The sequence below is a fragment of the Chrysoperla carnea genome, chromosome 5 (genome assembly GCF_905475395.1).
Source record: "Chrysoperla carnea chromosome 5, inChrCarn1.1, whole genome shotgun sequence".
NCBI lineage: Eukaryota > Metazoa > Arthropoda > Insecta > Neuroptera > Chrysopidae > Chrysoperla > Chrysoperla carnea.
The window spans coordinates 37,153,974-37,173,749 of record NC_058341.1 but is presented as its reverse complement, the minus strand read 5'-3'; positions in this window follow the sequence as shown (position 1 = coordinate 37,173,749).

Genomic DNA, 19,776 nt, shown 5'->3' with positions numbered 1-19,776 from the left:
CACGGGTAAACAATGATGTTTACGAAAAAATGTTTCAAACAAAAGTTGTTTATTTTTTTATAAGGATCATTTTACAGTTAAACTTTTGTTCTATCTCTAACGGTTTACAAGATGGGTCCTAGGGACCCAAGACCCAATTGACCTATGTTGCTCATTTACGAACGCGACCTCACTTTTATAACCTGAGTACGCTGTAAAAATTTCAGCTTGATATCTTGTTTCGTTTTTGAGTTATCGTGCTCACAGACGGACACTTTTACTAAGTCTCAACGGTGATTAAGTTTTTTAGGAATTAATACTATAACTTATTAAATTAACTTTCATTCATTAAAACAATTTTTTATCACTATTTCTCTAGGCTGCGTATTCAAAAAAAAAAAAAAAAAAAAAAAAAAACACTAAAAGACCTGTGATAAATGAATACAAATGTTTTACAAGGGTGGCATCACACTGTGGTCTAAAAGACCTATTGTGTTCCCCTTATCTGGTAAGCCCTCTGTTAATTTGACTTTTTTTTTATTCAGAATGAAATAATTCTCTTTTGATGTTTCTACAAAAATTGGCCTCACCCTTTATAAATATTTGCATAGATTTTCGAATAATTGATAATTTTTGTCACAAAAAATATAGGAAGTACTATAGTAACAATTGTTTAGGGATTTATCTGTAAATCTTTATCTAACAATGATAATTTCACCCTATATAAAAATTCTCAAATAATCCATTAATTTATGTTTTTGGTATAATAATTGATGAAAGGACTGGTAACAACTGTTTGGCGATTTATTTTTAAATCTTTACCTCAATAATGATAAGTGCAAAAATATGTGACTTTTGAACTTTATGGCGATTAATACTTGATTTGCATTTTTTATGCCAAAAAAGTGAAACTTTTGGTCATAAATGGCACGATTTATGAAATACGTGACAGAATCCGTTAATCTGACATTGGATTCATATTTAACGACCAAAAATACCTACTAAATGAGAACATGCAGCCAAACTAAGCATTTCAAAAAAAAATTGGGCTACAAATGCCCCCGCTGAGGCCAAATACGCCCTTATGACTAGTTTAAGTTGACTAAATGTTCCTTGGAGTTCTATAAATACGTTACACAAATTTTCACTAAAATCGGTGCTGTTTCCCAACTTTCCCTATGCATCCCGACTTATAAGTTATTCTATGGTAAGATATATCCTATTTGAAAGAAATGAAGTTACTATCATAGCATCCTCTTTTTTAACCACTTTGTACGTTTAATCGTTCATCGGGGTTGTAAATGCCTAACGTCCATGAAAATGTCAATGAAAATTTTTTCATTATGAACAATGTTCCCTTACTTATAATTGCGATCCTTGAAAATAGAATTGTGACAAGGTTTTATTTACCTATGATAACAAACATGTGTATTAAATTCTCTTTATAGGTGGTGAGGATATGAATACATTGTAATTTCATATCCGTTCGAGCGATGCCAATGTGGCCACTAGTGCCAGGCCCCCACCTCTTTGGCGCTTCTACCAATTTACCTCTCAACCAAGAGATAGATTTCTAGTTGAAGTTTTTCTCCCAATTGTGAAATCTTTAATCACGTCTGTATAAAAAAACTAAGCATTTGAAGCCATTTGCGAAAGGTTCGGGGTTTTAATAATATTTAAACGATTTCTACTGTAGAGTTGGATGCAATTAAAGCAAAAAATCTTGTTAATTGTTGTCTAGAAGATGTAGAATGTACAATGGATTGTTGTCTAGAAGTTTTAGAATGATAACAAGAATCTGAAGAAAAATTCTTTACCGCATAAAAATAGAAAACAATTTGCACTTATATTTGTAATTTCAGAAATTGTTCTTCGCACATTTTTCCAAAATGAAACTTATTATCAAAAATTGATTTTTTACAACTATGGGACAGGACTGTCGTTCCAGTCTCATGGTCCTGAATCTGAGAATCCTGAACATTCATATGATTCTCATGATTTGACATACAGCATTGCCTTTCCAATTGCATAACATTTTATATAATAAATATCATTGAATTGACAAAACAATAATGCCACCGTTTATTGGTAACGTATACCCGCTACCAACTAGCCTCCGAACCTAATACCATGATACCTTAATGCGGTCCTGTGTCCACGTTAGTCGTGCATAGAAAACCTGAATCACATAAAACATTTAGAAAGAGTCTGCAAATTTTTACTATTCATCGAATCTTTACTCAACAATCTGAGTACTTCGAATAAACTAAGCTACTATAAAATTGGTTTCATAAAACTCAAGTAGTCAAGATGACAGATGTGGTATTTTATAATAGGTATATTTAATTTTATAAAGGATTTTTTTGAGAGGCTGGAAAAACTGGAAAACCTGTTTATAAGTCGGAGAATTGTGATATTATGGATTTCAGGGAATTTATTCATGAGATAGGAAAACAATACAATTATTGTCTTTGCCTTTTGGGAGATTTTAGCTCGTCGTTATATCCAAGTAAATATAGTTGCAATTTGCAATTGTAGAAATTTTATTTTATTTTTGAAAACCTGCCCTATAAAACTAGAAGAATTCTGTTCATGGCATTTAAAACTAGTTTTTGTGCAGAATTTCATGAAAATTATTTTTATCGATTTTATTTTCATACAGCAAATTTCGAATTCGAAACCGTTTCACTGTAAAATGTGAAAATCTAAGGACATACCATTGATTTTTATAATTTCAAATGGAGCAAGTATTAACATTATTTTTTTCTTGTTTTTCCTGTATTATCGAAGTATTTTTATTATATATGATATTAAATAATTCGCTTATCGTACATATTATCTTGATTTCTAAAATGATTGAGCTAATATACAATGAGGTTTTACATTAAGAGTGCCCGTTTAAATTAATCAAGTTGTGTAGATATCATTGAAATTTACATTTAATTTATTTGAAATAATTATTTTATTTGAATTTTTCCAATATTAATTACCATTAATAAATCTTATGGTACGTGGTATCGAAATTTTAAGACGGATGAATTACGAATGTTTAATTTCTTATTGAATTTAGGCAGGGGTGAAGTACGTCTCGCATTTGAGATTAGTTGCCTTAAATAAAGCGCTAGATGCGCGTAAGCAAAGCAACCTAATTTATAACTGGAAAATTCTTTAAAAGTAAAACTAAATCATATTAAAATTATATCCACTTTAAAATAATTTGAAAATTTTATTATCATTATTATTAACAAATTATCATAAAAGGATTTTAAAATCAACAAATTGATTTTACTAACAGCAAATTTCGCAGTTTTTCTCAGCAATGTGCACTTATGTACGCAGTAAAAACAACCTTGTATTTGAGTAGTAATATTTAACGTTAAATACTCCGAATATCTATCGCCAATAACTCGGAACGTATTGACCCTTCGAAATATACTTAAGTGGCATGTTTTGCTTAGATTTCATCGCTCTATCGATTCCCGATGCCATTTTCAACATATATTTTTCCACACCTTAGAAGGGGTGATTACTGGGTAAAAGCACCACTAGGCACCATATAACTTTTGATTTAGGGGATGAACAAAGCTTAATCTCAAATTTGCAGGTCAATCGGAGCTATAGGAAAGAAATTAGAGGTTTTATAGCTTCGTTTACTGGAGTATTAAGTTTAAAATTATATCAATCTTAATGAAAAACCCGTTAGTTTTCTATCCTGTATGCATTGCTATGAGAACAGTGAATGCACAGTTGATATTTGTAGCATAATAATCTCGTACACAATCTATGTTATTACAGTACCTAAACCATAATATAATATAACATTCATTCATCCTACATATACATTCACATTCACTGTACGTAATGTATTGTGGGTGTTTAGGTATTGATTTTTATGTGAGAATGACAAAAAAACTAAGGATGAAAATAATATATAATACGTAATCAATTATTTTATAGTAAATATATATATTTCTATGTAAAAACATTATAGTTTTAAACCAATTTTATTACGTAGAAAATTTTTAGAAAACAATTTTTGGATTTTATGCCCTTTGCTTTAAGGGCTTTTACTCCAATCATTTGAAGGTTTCACCTCGGAATCTAACGGAATAAGCTGAATTTTTGTACAAACCTTAATCACATATAGTCAAGCGTGCGCGTTCCTAGATGTACAAAGTCAAAGGTCTCGAAAATTAGTTTTTTTGTTAATACATATCTTGTTTCTTTTGCCTTCAATCAGTGCCGGATTAAGCCCATCGGGGTCCCTAGGCCAATAAAATTTTGGGGCCCCCCCTTTTTCGAATAATTGTAATATCAATCGTTATTTGTGTATTCATAGCATTCGTACAGCCTATTCATATCAATCCAAGGTTATAAACGAAATAAAATGAACAAAATAATTTTCAAAATAACTTGAAATTGAAATTTTTTGTTCAAAAATAATCATATCAGATTTTCGTGGGGGCCCCTGCCCGTCGGGGGCCCTAGGCCATGGCCTAGTCCGGCCTAATGGGTAATCCAGCACTGCCTTCAATCGTATTAATATTTAGTCTAAAAGTTGTAGAAGAAAAAATTTTCTACAAATTTCGTCTGAAACTTTTTTTTGTACGTTAAACCGTTTTTGAAATAGAGGGCTCAGAAGATGGTGCGATCAGTTTAACGTACTTCAGTGCTGGGTCACTATTTATAAATATAAGGTACCTACCTATTAAATAATTATTTAAGTAGACTGGAATTCACGGTTGACCTTATCTATAATACGACTTTTTATCGATTAAATACTATTATTTTTATAAATTTAATTATTTACTACCTTTTATTTATAAATATTGACCCTGCGCTACCGTTGATATGTCATCGATATCCACGATAGCTAGCCCAGATAATCTTTCCTGTAACATTGAGGCACGCAACCAAGATTTTATCCGGCGAAATGTAGAAAACGATCTCTCTGCGGTAGCACCGCTGACCGGAAGAGTTGCCAGTATATGTAAGATTCTTATTTTAGGGAAGAAATCTTGGTCGTATGCTTCAATTAGATTAGCTATCAACTGTGGTACGGCCGAATCATTTTCACATTCTTTTTTCCATCCAGAGTCGGTATTCATTTATAACTGTTGATTCACCATCAAAAGATTAAGAAAGATAGCTTCTATTACACCCAATTTAATAAGAGTATATTTCTTCTTACTTCTTCAGTGAACATATTATTTACTATAAGCAAACACATACATATATATACAGTAAATGTATACTCAATAAAATACATAGATACAAACAAAAATTGTTTATCAGGTCCCAACTGACCTATGTTGCTAATTTACGAGCTCATACTTTTTAAGACCTGAGTACGCTATAAAAATTTTAGCTTGATATCTCTATTCGGTTTTGAGTTATCGTGTTTACAGGCGGGCAGACATACAGACAGACAGACAACCGAAAATGAACTAATTAGGTGATTTTATCAACATCTACACCCAAATTATGTTCGTAGCATCAATATTTTTAGGCGTTACAAACTTGGGACTACCTTGAGATATTTCATGTATACATTGTGTGCTTGTGTTATTGCATATACAGGTAATATATGCACGTTTTTTCCCTCGTTCTTCGAATTTCGTTACACAACAAAATGCGTACTATAATTTTAAATATATCTACATTATATTATATTTAGACATCTCTATCGCATCATTAGTTCAAGCAAATTAATTAAATCCTGTAGGATTTAATATAAATGGCCGTCATTAGTCTTCACAGATTAGTCTTTATTATATACAAATAGAATTATTTTAGAGGACTGTATCATATAAACTCTTGTGACCCTTTTTTTTTGTTAATAAAGTAAAATGAGACATGTGGGATTTTCCTTCCACCGTCCCAAACGTACATCTAAGGTTGGCTGATAAGTCCCCGGTCTGACACATAGATGGCGTCGCTAGTATTAAATGCATATTATTTTTATATAGTACCAACCTTCAAATGATTCGTGTCAAAATTTGACGTCTGTAAGTCAATTAGTTTGTGAGATAGAGCGTCTTTTGTGAAGCAACTTTTGTTATTGTGAAAAAAATGGAAAAAATGGAATTTCGTGTTTTGATAAAATACTGTTTTCTGAAGGGAAAAAATACAGAGTCCGGAAACTCATTATCAAGCCAAGTTTTTGCTTCCACTGTATTTTTTCCCTTCAGAAAACAGTATTTTATGAAAACACGAAATTCCTTTTTTCCATTTTTTTCACAATAACAAAAGTTGCTTCACAAAAGACGCTCTATCTCACAAACTAATTGACTTACAGACGTCAAATTTTGACACGAATCATTTGAAGGTTGGTACTATATAAAAATAATATGCATTTAATACTAGCGACGCCATCTATGTGTCAGACCGGGGACTTATCAGCCAACCTATTACTAAACCAACCAGGGCGGCTAAGACATTAACATGGCAGACTAAAGACTTTCTTAAAAGTTACTTAATAAGTCTACGTAACAAATCGCTGAAATACAATTGGGTTAATGACAGAGATAGCCAGCCATACATACATGTCACACACACATGACTGATACTCTCATATAATACATACTATACAATATTCGAACCTGATTTGCGCCCCCACGGGTAAACAGTGATGTTTTCAAAAAAATGTTTCAAACAAAAGTTGTTTATTTTTATAAGAAACATTTCTTACATTTAAACTTTTGTTCTATCTCTAACGGCTTACAAGATGAGTCCTACGAAACCAAGAAGACCCAATTGACCTATGTTGCTCATTTACGAACTCGACCTCACTTTTTACGATCTGATCAAGCTGTAAAAATTTCAACTTGACATTTTTTTCGTTTTTAAGTTATCTTGATAACAGACGGACAGACGGACAGCAGAAAATGGACTAATTAGGTGATTTTATGAACACATTTACCAAAATTTTGTTGAAGTTAAAAGAATTGTTGCCCACCTCTTTCTTTCAAAACAGAGTTTTATATGTAATCACAATGGCGATACTTAGCAATGACGTCACTTTTAAAGTATCTTCTTTTTTCTTTAATTAGGAGTTATTAAGGTTTATATTTCGCGGACTTTTAAAGATTCTCAAAAATCAACTTCACTTTTCGGTTCGTGCAGTGAGAATTATTTACCTAAAGTGATAAAAATATGTAATCATCCCTATATACCCACGTCAATTCACCCGTTCAAACGGTTCGCCCGTACAAACCGTTTCAACCAGGTCAAATTAACCACGATAAACTTAACCCCATTAGAGGTACGATTAATTCCCGCAGACCCGTGGTAATTCGACCCTATTAGAGAGATATTTATTTCTCGTTCAAAAAGCTTCAATTTGTATGTTCCCGCTTTATTTATTTGAAAAATAACCCTTAAATATAGCTACAGATTTAATAAAATACTTTATTTCAGATTTCAGACAGAAAATACTAATTTTCTATCAAAAAATAATTCGAATTTATTTTTATATATAAATAATTTTATAATTTCATTTTCTTAACTTCCTTCTTAATTTGTAGTAAAAATTATAAATATTTAAATTTTACGATTTTTCTTGAAATTGTGTTTAACTACGCGAAGAATGAAACTTATTTAATGAGTTTACAAATGATCCTTTTTACCGAGTTTGAGACAATGACCTGCCATATTCATTAAAAGAAAGTCAGTGAACACAAAATACCTACCTCCCACGTATAGTAGAGTGAAATTACGCCTTGTGTATGGATTAAAAGTTCGAGCAGCGAAACTTTGGGGTTTTTCTTTTCACATCAAAATAAGTATTTTTTGAAATTTTTTACTTTCCCGGAGTGGTGCAACATGTTTAAAAAACAAAATGGCGTCAAAAATGAAATTTTTTTCAGAAATTTTATCATTTTTATTTTATATTCGCAAAAGGAGACATCGGTGCATATCCAAATTTGGTAGGTTTGTAGTCCATGTTAAGAACTACTCCTCATAATTTTTTGGTGGGGTTTCGTCCCTTCCCCTCCCAGTTATATATATATGTATACATACATATGGTAAAACAGTTCATTTGACTATAACTTGAAAAATATTCGATTGATTTTAATGAAACTAATATCAATAGTAGGTTTCATTACTTACAACTTTCGGTTAAAATTTTAGCGAAATCCGTTAAATAGTTCGGCCAAAATTTCCAATTAAGGGAATTGTTTAAAATGGCTGCCATTTTATGCCATTTTGTCCTACGAGGTTAAATTTTTTTTTAAATTGTAGCATTTTTTATTATCTTCCGATTTTATAATAAGTGGCTTACCCGTAAAATGACTCCTTGATCCATATTTTTGCGAAAAACGGAAAATTTAACACTTTCTGGAAATAATTGTTTGGGGGGTGTATGGACTGGCTTTGGGGGGTGTTTTTTGCTTTGGCATGAGAAAACTATTTTTAAAAGAGGTCTATATGGTTTAAAGCAAAATTTTTAAGTTTTAACCCCCGCGCTGTAAGGGGGAAGGGGTGTATGAAATAAATGTGTCTTAAAAGATTTTAAAAAGAGGTCAAAATAGTTTAAAATGCTAAAGTAACCCAAAATTTTAGATGCTTTTATTAATATAGCACTTTTTACAACATCCACCCCTTCCCCTCCCGCTTTCATATTTTTTGCAAATTCAAAATTTTTATGACGTATAAAGGGGTTTTTGGGGTCGCTGATCTCGAATTTTGCAATAGATTATCAAAAACAATTGTAATATTTTTAGGGGGTGTACTTATTTGGGCCAAAAGTTCGAGATCAGCGACCCCAAAAACCCCTTTATACGTCATAAAAAGGAAGGGGTGGATGTTGTAAAAAGTGCTATATTAATAAAAGCATCTAAAATTTTGGGTTACTTTAGCATTTTAAACTATTTTGACCTCTTTTTAAAATCTTTTAAGATACATTTATTTCATACACCCCTTCCCCCTTACAGCGCGGGGGTTAAAACTTAAAAATTTTGCTTTAAACCATATAGACCTCTTTTAAAAATAGTTTTCTCATGCCAAAGCAAAAAACACCTCCCAAAGCCAGTCCATACACCCCCCAAACATTTATTTCCAGAAAGTGTTAAATTTTCCGTTTTTCGCAAAAATATGGATCAAGGAGTCATTTTACGGGTAAGCTACTTATTATAAAATCAAAAGATAATAAAAAATGCTACAATTTAAAAAAAAATTTAACCTCGTAGGACAAAATGGCATAAAATGGCAGCCATTTTAAACAATTCTCTAAATTGGAAATTTTGGCCAAACTATTTAACGGATTTCGCTAAAATTTTAACCGAAAGTTGTAAGTAATAAAACCTACTATTGATATTAGTTTCATTAAAATCAATCGAATATTTTTCAAGTTATAGTCAAATGAACTGTTTTACCATATGTATGTATACATATATATATAACTGGGAGGGGAAGGGACGAAACCCCACCAAAAAATTATGAGGAGTAGTTCTTAACATGGACTACAAACCTACCAAATTTGGATATGTACCGATGTCTCCTTTTGCGAATATAAAATAAAAATGATAAAATTTCTGAAAAAAATTTCATTTTTGACGCCATTTTGTTTTTTAAACATGTTGCACCACTCCGGGAAAGTAAAAAATTTCAAAAAATACTTATTTTGATGTGAAAAGAAAAACCCCAAAGTTTCGCTGCTCGAACTTTTAATCCATATAACAGCCTTTTTTTGCTTAGATTTACTCCAGTAGTAACAAAAAGTGGTGTAAACGTTGCAATTGTCGTAAAGGTTGGAAAATATTTCCCCAATTTTCTACATACCAAATCTCCAATTCTAATTTTTAACGCTTTCGGCAGTTTATTAATTATATTACTTTTATTCTAGTCGAACTGCTTTTAAAATCTCAATTTCCTAAATTATCAAAAGGCCGGTAAAAATTTCGATTCCCGTGCAAAAAATGAGATATTTTTGGCTTCTGCCATGGTAATTGGCAGATTTTGGATTTCAGGAACAGGTTAAATAATATTCTCGTTGTAGGTGGTATTATTTAAAATTCAGATATTCTTTAGAAAGCTTTGACCTCATTAAAAAATTATTTTGAAAAAAAAACTAGAATATATAAAATAACTGTATTGTCTTCAGACGGTTAATTCATTCGTCGTAGACTAGAAATATTTTGCAAGCAAAAAAAACTAAGATTAGGGAATACAGCAAATTTATATTATAATTTATTGTAATTTTATTTTCGTTCTCGTAAAAAAGGTTATTTTCTTTTGTTTTTATATTTTTTGATTATCCTAAAAGATAAACTTTCAAGAATAAAACAAAAAATCTCAAAGTGTGAAGACCCTATCCGGGTAAAACTCAACATTTGTTTTCAGTAATGCACATATTTGTGTTCATGGATTTCATGATTTTACTATTTAACAAAAGTATGTTGTTTAAAATTTGTACCCAATAGTTGTAAAGAAGCAAATATAAACTTTCCAAAAAATCAATTTTTGGCTTGATAACGAGGTTTACATTTCAGTTGTAGAAAATAAGTGTATTAATTAGCCATATTCGAAATACATCCCGTAAAAATGTAAAAATTAACAAAAAACCTTTTACAGATGAAATTCACAACCGAGAAATATAGACTTTAAACTTATAAGCATAAGATACCGAAATCTTACATACGATAAAAATATCTGAGTTTGTCTTTCCACCTGTTCGCTCCTTACCAACCTGGTAACCCATAGAATGGTAATTGTATCAATAAATGAACAAAGACGTCATTTATTTGTATGTAACACTAGGAGCAGAGATTCTGTTTGTTGAAGGTGTTAAAGGAGATAAAGTGAGCACAATATGAATCAAGGGATTTGTTAAGGAGGTTGATTTGAAGAAGTTGGTGAAGTATGTGATATGGACTTTGAGTGGTGGTGTTTGCTTATAGAGTTGTAAGTTCCAGCAAAGCGGTCAGATAACGGCTGATATAGGGCAATTTAAAAACCATGGCCAGTATACGACTTGCATAATCCATATAAATACTACTACTGTAGTATAAATTTTCCCCAAAATAAACATAAAATTATTTCGTTCACGAAATTTTGGTTATAGCTTCTATTCATATTGCAGTTCAAGAATCCAACGAGTCTCTAACGGTTTCTCTTCGAAAACTGAACGATTTATATGTTATTTTTCATGGCAAGTCAACTATAATCAATAAAGATATGCTAAAATCAACCCTTAGATCAACCCTTTTAGCTTAAACGCTAAAATCAACTCCTTACAAAATTTTACCGGAACCTTGTAATAAAATCTCACTGGTTAAAGTTTGTATATGTAATATTTATTAAGGATACGATGAGTCTTTAACGGTCATGGATGTAGAAATTGGTATGAGGCATTGCAGAAGTGAAAAATTTGAGTAAAATCTTAATATTTCGAAATCGAAGGGCGTGTTTATGTATTTATAAATATTTTTCGACGCGAAGTTGGTTCAACCTCTTTTAAGATTACTATATCGCCCGCGATTGCTTGAACGATATGACCATCATATTGAACGCATTCATGAATTCTAATACCATATTTTTTCTATAGCTTTTCTATTTTCTAAGTAAAATCAGATTTGTTTAATACAAAAAACATTTACGTTGTGTAAAAAGTAAAGTTTGACAAAATATACAATTTACGTGATATATTTACATAAATATGTAACACGTGTATCCAAATACATGTACACATATGTACGGACACACACGCACACATAGACATTATATTGTTTTTTTTTTCCATCGAAGTTCGTTCTATAACCTGTAATATATAATGATAGGTTCGAATATCGAAATAAAAAACAAGGTCATATACATGTATGGTAGGCACTCTCTGACGAAATCTATATAAAAAATCTTTATTTGTTCTATTTAACATAATAAATCACAAGTTATACCTAAATACGCAGTCGATATAGATTTACAAAGTTTCGGGATTAGGGTTTCTGGTTTCTCGACCATTTTTATTTCTCGAAGCACGATAATTCTTAACCAGGATTTTTCGAATTTCTCGAGTATCTAGAGAAATTTCTTATCAATTCTCTCGTTTTCCAGTGTGTAAAATAACATATCATGATTCAAATTATCAAAGGCTTTTTGGTAGTCTATGAAACAGGCACACACATCGTGACAATAGGGTGTTCTACTATTTTTGAAAAAGTACTTCAAAATGTGGATTTTGCTAATAAAAAGCCACCAAAAATTTATTTCGGAAAAATACACACGCTTTCTTGCCAAAAACTTAAATTAAATTTTAAACCTTTTTTAAACTGTCAAAAACGCGGGCATCCAATTTGATGAAGTAATATGGGTATCACTATACGAAATAACTCAAATAAGTTTGACAGATATATTCATAGACATCTGATTATAATAAATATAAATACTTATTATCTATGTATATATTATACCCAGCTGTCTACACTGAACTTACTGATGGTCTATATGACTCATACCGCTATCACAGCAGGGCTTACCCGCGTTTTAGGTCACATGATATACAGTTTAAAAATTACGATTTTAAAAGAAAAATGTGCTTTTATGTCTCGAAATCAGAATATTTAATTATATTTTTACATAAATTTTAACTTTTTTCAAATTTCATGATTTATTTTTGACCAACGATAATACCCAATTCTCCAAGTGCCTTTCAAAAATTGTTCCGAGAGCGAAAATAGCTTCTCTGGTATCTACTGCTTTAAAGCCCATTTATAGCTCACTTATGTTATTTAAAACTTCTCTTTCTATTCTGGCCAGTATAATTTTTAACAATATTTTAGCAGTATGGCTGAGTATGCTGATGGCTCGATAATCTTCACATTCTATATAGATTTGATTTTTTTGGCAACGGATAGTATATCCCACGAACAAAATCTTTAGGTACTTGACCATAGTAATATATATCGTTGAAGAAAGATGAGATTGATAGATGAGATCGGTTCATTTGTTTAGGCGCTATAATTATTAATAAACATCCCTTTTTTTAGTTCGAGGGCTAAAAATATATTCGGCTGGCCTATATAAAAAGTCAAGAGTAATTTAAATTTTTTATGAATATTGGATCCCTAAAAGTTCCCAAATGTATGAGATGAGAGTGTAATTAAATAAAAAATAATTATTCAAATTAAATCAACAAAATTACTAATACATACTTTTTTAACTATAATTACTTGTTTAACAAAACAAACATTTTTCTACCAACTTAATATAAAATACCTTTTATATTTTTAACTATTTATTATGTTAATAACATCACAGTTTTTAATTAAACAATTCATAATTACCTTTCAATATTATGTTTTTAATTTCAGCACAATATGCCAATTAAAACTAAACCAGTAACTCCCAAAATTATCAACAAATAAATCAAATTTTAATTCAAAAGCTTTTTCCTTATAAAATAGGCTTTCAGAAATGCAAGAGTATTAACAGCATCAACTGTTAGATCGTTTCTATAGAAATCGAAACCATATAGAAGAAACAACATGTATAAAGATCACCTCTTTTTTTCTTAAATTAATGAATTTCGTGCAACAGATGCATTAACTTTATTCTAAAGAGATGCGATTAAAACTGACTATACTTAGTATATTTTGGGAACAATACTAATTAATTTATTCAATCATCGTAATTGTCTCATTTTAGCTTCCTTATACCTTCATCATTTAATTTTATTACCTAAATTATTCTCTCTCTTAACGTTTTCATTTTGTTTAAATATTTAATTTTATAAATATTATAAATATTTAATGTAACTGGTAATGGTTTCATTAAGTGTCTTCTACACATAGCCGGATTATACTATGTTAGCTTAAAAATAAAACAGTTGCACCTGAATAAAATTCAAGTAATCATTGTCTCCATGATTTTAAATATTTGTAGGGTGCTGAATTAGAATTTGAAGGCATTAAAAAAATCATCCAGAAACGCTTTGACAAATTCGATTAGAACACCAAATTTTTTGCTCTTTTTTGTAATTCGATAATTAATCTCAAATTTCAATAAGAGATTTTATAATATTGGGTTGTTGAATCAAAAATCATAATCAATTTTTGTATTTTTTTTCAATTCTTTACTACAAATAATATCTTTTGCCAAGAAAACTTTTTTAAAACCCATAAATAAATAATATACAAACGTTATTTAGGCATAGTGTGCTTTTTTCATGACGTAGAAATGTTAAAATTTTAAAATATTACGTCACACGATGTTTTACGAGAATTCTTTCTTCGGGCGTTTTCGCTTTCCTTTTGAAATAAGTTCTCTAAAACTGTTTATAACTTTCAAATTATCATGAAAAATAAAAACAGTTTCATTATAAAACTTATATGCAGTTTTTCTATTTTTGTCAATAATTTTGCTCAACAACTCAATTGTGTCATTTTACTCTCTTAAAAAAAGGTTCTTCACTTTTCTATCAGATCAGTTTTTTAGTTACAATCTGTAAAAATTATTTTGAAACCTACACTTTAATTCAAAGTAGAAAAGTTTTTGGGCTATATAGATGAACAATATAAATGTCTAAAGACGACAATTTTGGTACAGTTGGTTGAAATTTTTATCCTAAGATAAATTTTATAGAAAAAAAATTTTTCTTTATTTGATGATTTTTGATGACTACTTAATATACTTCCTATAAATATACTTTGTTTGTTGATGATTATTTTGCTAAGCAACAACTTTGTAGAGCTCTAGAAAAAAAGTTTTGTTATTTATGTTTATTTTACGATCACAAGCCATTCGATTTTCGAAATTCTAAGTTTATTTAAGAATGGACATAAAATATAATATATTACTATTTTTTCGTATTAAGAAAAAATATTTTCATTTTTATTACAAACAGAAATATTTTCGTTTTTTAAAAATTTATGAAAATAATAGATACTATGAATGTTCATAAAGTGTTCAGATGTTCAGATCCTTACGATTTAGAATTGATCGAGAAAAAAAAAGTTTTTTGTCCTACAAGATCATTCAAAAATAGGAGATTTTCTCTAAGACTAACTGAGCCAAAAAATTTCACTTTAAGACTTTAATACATGTGTCTGATGCTTGTGTTTCCAGATAACGAATTTTTTTTCGCATGTCTTCTGCGGAATCTAGGTACTCTTCGAAAAAAAATTTTCCAATAAAAGTATTTTTTTTTCTATGAAGACCATTTTTGTATAGTTTCTTATACGGTCTTATAAGGTATTTTTCAATAAATTACTGTCTATTAATAACAACAATTATTTATACAAAAAAATGTTTCAAGCATAAAATTTTTGCCTTTTTTAAAGAACAATTTTCTAATTGAAAGTGTTCGTCTGATGTTTGCCAGTTATGAATTAGTGTGAGGTTTTAATTGAACCGGAAAACTTAGATTGAATTCAATACCCGTATAAGATGTCTTTGAAATTAACATTTTTCGATTGAAGCATTTTCTTCGATTAAACTTATTTTTCAAGCATATATCAAGCTAAAAAAGACACAACAAAACATATAGATACCCAAGTTTATATAAAACTGCATTATTGGATAGAAAATTTAGAAATTTAGGCATATCAAAGAAGAGAGTGAGAAAAAATTCCCTGTTTTCGTTAATCTGGATTCGATTATATTAAAAAAACCGTGTACCTACTTACCTATAAAAATAAAATTTTCAACAAAAGGAGTACAATTTCTCTATAGGAAAATAAATTATATGACGTCGTTTAAATCCAGATAGGTATTAAATTTAAATAAATTTAAATTTTTTTATGTGAATATGATAATATAAAAAACAAATTCCCTCTATATCAATTGAATATTTATCCATTCCTATGTCTACATGTATTTCAAATAGGATTTATTTAAAATAACATCAAAGTGATATTACAATTTTATAAAATATAAATGTAAATAAACCTATAAAGTATAAGTCGCGCGTCGCGTATCTTGCTTATTTTACAATTGTTTGAATAAATTACTTACAACAAAAATTTTAAGGGTAAAATAATATTGATTGTTCAGTATTTCAAATATCGGGTATCTCAAATATTTTCATTTTAAATGCCTCTGCTTATAGTGCGAAAAATGAGTGAAAACCCGGATCTAGATGCCACTCACATCAATTATTAGAATTCATCCACGCTTAGGTTAGGTTAGGTTATATGGGCTGTCCACGAAGGACACACTTAGGCTATAGAGCCCATTGTGATACCATATACATGTGTTTTACCACCTTTCCGCTGATAATTTTGTTTATCAGCTCTTCAATTTCAGTGGCTGAATGCACCTTCTTCATGCATATACCATCATGCACTACACCAGCCCATCACAAGTATTCATTAAATTAATTTTGTTGCGGCAGCGGGAATCGAACCCGCTACCCTATGCATACCGCGGACGGAATTGTTTATGGCTTAACCAAATAAGCTAATAGGGCGACCTCATTCACGCTTACTTCGTAAAATAGTGACTACTATTTTTCATTCTGACCTCAATAAATGATTTTTCAATTGTATCATTCGACTGTCAATTGTTTAGACTCGGAATTAATAATAAGAGTTGGTTTTAAGAGAAAATAATTGTATTTTTAGACGGTGCTCATCTAATTATTCTACGTGAAACGTGACTTAGATTCAGAATTAAAGAAAAAAAGTAACGTAAAAGTTACATGATCTCATGAATTATAATTAAATACGTAAAACAAAACGAATAAACTGTTAATGATTAAACTTTGGATAATTATAAGTTTTATTGTTATTTTGTATGATTTTAAAAATTTTGATTAATGTTTTCGATTGACGTTGATGGAGTGTGCTATTTCATTGAATTTATATAATGATGTATGAAATACTTATACGTACTACGTATACCTATTTAAACTTTATGGGTAACAGACTCATTAGGTATATTATATTAATTTGAACTTTTAACTATATTAACTCGTGTAAATTATGTCAACTTATTATTATTATATCAAATTGTTAATAAAGCACAGACATGAAAATTATATGTATATCAACTGAGGTTAAACTGCAGGTCCTTTAAATATAAGTAAACTAGCTTTTGCCCAAGGGTTCGCTCGTGATAATGATTCATTTTAGAAGAGCTACCTTTACCTTACTTATTCCCTCTGCATGCTACTTGCAATATAGACAATGCCAATTTTGAAGAGCCACATGCAAGTCTCCAACCCGCTTATCCTCGCTTATCGTGCCCCCAACACTTCAACTTTATCTTATACTCCCCTGGAAAATAACATGGCATTCAGTTATGAAGTTTCCTACGCTCCCTTAAAGAATGAAATAAAAAAGTAATACAGTAAACTTTTGTCTCAAATCATGAACAGATATATCAATTTTAGTGAATCGGCGGAAGATTTATACCTAGGAATCCAGGTCCAGACATAAAGAAGTTAAATACAAACAAATTTGTGCGATCTTCGGTCTTGGGTCCGTACCCATCTTGTAAACCGTAAGAGATACGACGGAAGTTTAAAAATAAAAAATAGTAAACTAATAAACGACTTTTGTTTGAAACATTTTTTTGTCAACATCATAGTTTAACCGACGGCATTAATTAGCCCAGCACGTAAGTATCCATTTGGTCTCTATCTAAGTAGAAGCTTCGAGCAGCTACTTCAATTTACTTTTATTGGAAAAGTAGGTGTTTTTTATGTGAAAAATAAGCGGATGAATTGAAGTAAATAAGAAGGTCCAAATCATCAAGACAACAAATCAGCTATGTAACTACCTCTGATTTCCAGAAAACCATTTTAAATTTAATTAAGTCCTGAGAAAAGTGAATATTGTCGTAATATTCATAAAAGAATTTTTGGTGTGTTGGATTTTTTGACTCAGGGATCTAAATATCACGTGAATTCCTACATACATTTAAGAAATACCCTGAGAGAGAAACAAATTCTTCCTGTATTAAAACAAGTAGACACTTGTTTTCTTTTTTTTTGACACTTTTCACTGACTGAATCAAAAAGTATTTTAACAACTGACTATATTCCTGATGATAAAACAATAATAATGAGACTATAAACCATTATGACGATAATATTGTATTTCCCAGTAAATTTGGAACTAGTACAATAATACGCTTGAGCTTTAATTCAAAAAACCTATTTTTTGTTTAATTAAAAATTTTAATTAGCTATAAGTTTAGCTAGCCTTATGGAATAATTTATGTTCTGACCTAATTAGTGTCTTAGCGGGTAAACTATGATGGTTAACAATAGTATATTACACTGCAAGGACAGAAACTTTGAGATTCCTGCATTAGGTTTAATTGCAAAAATTATGCAGTACACTAGACGTTTCAAATTACACGCTTTTTCTTAAAAGAGCGTGTATTAAACTTCGTAAAATTCCTTTATATGTTGGTTCCAGAAACATAACGTACCCCAGGGGAAATTTTTAATGGAAGTGTGCAATTTGCACTTCCTGTGTTCTATGTCGCATGGGAAACATTGAAAACTAAGTTAATTTAATTGAGGTGAAACGAAGATTTTAAACTCCCGGTTAAGAGAAGATTTTTAATCCCGTTCGATTTAAGTATGTCCCACTAACACATTTACAAACAAGTTACTAAAACAAGATTGGAAATAACAACTCTGATACCCTTTTGCATTTAGAATGCAAAATATTTAGACACCCTAAGTATAAAGACGGTAAGACTATTAAATTATTGAAAACATCTTTATTAGAGTTGAAATATACATAAATTTAAAAAAATAAAAACATTATTCAACAATGATTTTCCATTACATTATAAATATTCAATTTCATTCATAATGTCAAAAGTTAAACTAAAATTAAAACTTTTTTTTTCCTAAAATCAATACTTCAAAAGCTACAATTAATTTTATGGTTGGCGTAGCATGTTTTTCTTTTGTTATTTATTTTCTAAACATTTCATAATATATACCAAAATATATAATTTTGGTGATAATCCGGCCTTCGATGTTATGTGGTAAAAAAAAGCTCAAAGACTTGAAACTTTGCGTGACGATAAATTTTTGCTAAATGGTGTAATATCTCAAATTCAAAGCTATCAGAAGATTTCGCTTGTTTTTTTTTTCGAAAGATGTTTTTAATGGTTCATTAAAATAAGAGCTTTTCTATGAAAACTTTTTAAGATTATCTTATCACATCATCTGAACTAAATAGGGAATATTCATTAAATTTAAATTTGGTTCCAACATTTTTTTTCCGTAACTTTATTGGCTAGACATTTGAACTAAACCAGTATTACATTGAGTTATATTATTCTACGGTTTTTTATTAGAAAACTTAATTGAAAGTGTAAATTATACATTGAACTGTCACCTACTGACAGGTCACATATTAATACAATAGAGAGCGTCAAAAGGACTGTGTTCAATTTCAAAATTAGTCTCTATTTTAAATATTTTTTTACACTTAATTACAGCATTTTTAAACAGTATTTATATTTTTTACTATGTTATAACGGTGTAAACAATGAATTAAAAATATTTAAAAAAATACATGAATATTCTCTATTGTGCACTAAGACATATCAAAATGTCTGAAATTTAGCATGCTAAAACTTTATGCAAAATTTCAGCTCGATCATAAAGTAAATTATATCAAAAAGTTGGAAATATCAACCAAAAAAATTTCATCCCGTTATCTTTTCAACGAGTTTTTTTTCCTATTTTCATAAAAAAAATACTGCTGTTTTTATAAATTTTTACACACAGCTGTGGTGTAGGTACAGTTTTAGTTATGAAAGAAACTTGTAAAATATTTTAGTGATTATGTATGGTCAGGAATCACATACATTCACTAGTGAAAACATAAC